This window comes from Solanum tuberosum, unplaced genomic scaffold, assembly GCF_000226075.1.
Source record: "Solanum tuberosum cultivar DM 1-3 516 R44 unplaced genomic scaffold, SolTub_3.0 scf00562, whole genome shotgun sequence".
NCBI classification, from domain to species: Eukaryota; Viridiplantae; Streptophyta; class Magnoliopsida; order Solanales; family Solanaceae; genus Solanum; species Solanum tuberosum.
In genome coordinates, this window is record NW_006239494.1 from 139,112 (window position 1) to 141,555 (window position 2,444).

At 29.5% G+C, this 2,444-nt stretch overlaps 1 long non-coding RNA gene across 1 annotated transcript; it reads right to left on the reverse strand.

Moving 5' to 3' along the window:
* Positions 1–2,191: 2,191 nt before the first annotated feature.
* Positions 2,192–2,428, reverse strand: LOC107058643 (uncharacterized). Its single transcript, XR_001472194.1, has 2 exons — positions 2,357–2,428; positions 2,192–2,250 (listed from the first exon to the last, which is right to left on the reverse strand). It is a non-coding gene; the product is annotated as an uncharacterized lncRNA (long non-coding RNA).
* Between the last annotated feature and the right edge of the window lie 16 nt (positions 2,429–2,444).

The window sequence follows — 2,444 nt, forward strand, 5'->3', positions numbered from 1 at the left end:
TTCGTGTTTATGTAGTAAATATATATTTGTTTATGATTATTTTTATTTAATGATATTTGATAAAGAAAAGTAACATAAACGTTAATAATTAAAAAATAATTTGTTTCCTTAAATTTTATAAAGTTATCATTAATTAGGGTGTATTTTATTGAAATATATGATATTTTATATTTTATTAATATATATATTATAAAAAAAAAATCAACACGGGAGATTATAATTTATCATGATGAATATTTTTATTATCGTATGCGCATTGCATGCATACATAGTAAAAAATAAATCATAGAATGAATTTTTGATTTCACCCCTTTCTTTAAAATTTATATTCAAAATTTTTTCATGCATTATGAAATTATTTTTAATTCTTAGGATGAATTTAATCATTTTTTTAAACTTGGATAAAAGAAAATTTTGAAATTAAATGTGATAAAAATTCTATTTGATAGAGTATATGTGAGAAAGCTATAATGATGAATATTAAATCACAAGGAAACAACATAATAAAATTTAATTTAATAACTATAAGCCAGGACAAAATAAATAAACAAGGTATAATTTATATATTTATATATATATATATATATTAGAAAAGGTTTATTCCAACATGCATGCTTCATTGCTCTCAGGGTATTTTTGTCTTTCCAATTCTCTATTATGACTACGTGTCTTCTTCATTTATGCTCCACCCAGCGTCTGTGCACATCAAAGTTCAGTTCTTCTCTTCAGCATTCTCCATGTAAGGTTCTTTCATGTTTGAATTGAGTTTTTTTTTTGGTGCCATCTTTGTTTTCGTCAAAGTCGAAGTACCAAATTTGATCTGGGTGTATGAATGTTTGCTTATTTTTTCATTTGGGTTTGTTATTGATGTTGGATTATCCTTGTGTTTTGAAAGTTCCAATAATTTTAATAGTTGCGTTTTCAATTTTGGTTGGGTGATTATGCTTTCCCTGTTCTATTTTGGATTGTCGGAAAACTGTTCAGATTCAGATTTTTGTTGTGTTTTCTCACATGCAGAAATTAATTTGGTATTTTCCCGTCGGAATTAACTTTATGGGTTTCTTTATTTTAGCTGGGGTTTCTTTATCAGAATTCTTTTGAACTTCCTCCATTCATATATGAGTTTTCCATCAGAATCAATTTTCTGAGCTCTTGTGGGTTTAGCTTGGAGTTTAAGGATTTTCAATTACTTATACTCGAATTGACCTACTAGTCTATCAGTAGATCTAGGATAAGTCTTCTAACCTTTAGAATTTAAATTATCGCTAATGTTTGAGTAAATGGTGATGTTGTTTTTATACAATTATCGAACAGAAAGATGACATCATCCATTGCTCCACAAGTAGCATACAAACGAAGAAGTGCATTTAACAAAACTCAATTCGATTGAAACCCAAGTTTCTGTACATACACATGAACAATTCTCCCACGTAAAAGATCACGTAACCCCACACAAGCCTGGGAGGAAAGCTCAAAACTTCTTAATGGCTAAAATGCTTATGTTGGGTTTCAATTTTTTACTTCTGCTTGCTATTGACTTTGTGATAATTGGGGGAAAAAAATGGGTTCTTGGCAATTTGGTGTTTGATGGGAGGAAAGCTCAAAACTTTATTGTTGTTCTGTCTTGTCAAGGAAATAAAAGGGATATCATGTTCTCCCTTTACGTGGGGTTTCTGTGTGTAGTGTTAGATAGCTATCTCTTGCTGCTGTATTGGTGACTGGTAATGCTTTCTATGTAATACTAGAAAATTAACTTTCTTTTATCAGAAAGTCAAATGTTTCTGGATTTGAAACAAGCAATTGTATGCTTTTATCATGGTTGGTTATTGTCATTTGAGTAAACAAGAAAATTGCATCAATTAAAGAACTACCTTCAGCAAGATTTCTCAAACAGCTATTCCATATAGCAACTTCTTGCTGATCAACAGAGCTGAAAATCTCTCCCAAAATTTAAAAATGACTTAAAGTAGATTTGATGAACTTTTAATCTAAGTTGCTCGGACTCGGGTGCGGGTATCCGAGACGGATGCGAATTCAAGAGTCGGATTCGGCAAAATCCAAATTTTAAGATTCGTGGGTGTGAATCCAAGTATGGATACGGGTGCGGGGATACGGCTAAAATTTTTCAATATTATAAAAATATAGTTATGAAGATATTCTAAATTTGAAAGATATGTTGTGATAAACTTACATGTATTTTGTAGAATTCAATCTTCCATTCTTCAAGATGAGATTACTCTTCCATTCTTCCTACAAAGACACAACAAAATAGAAACTAAACATTAAAAGCATTTACAAATTACAATAGAATAAATATAACTAAAAGAATCAATAAAAATTGAAAAGAAAAACTAACCTTAGAACATGGATAGTAACTCTTGTCTCTTGAAACAAAGTGAAAGTGAAAATACTGCAATTATTAAAATTTAAGATATACACAAAGA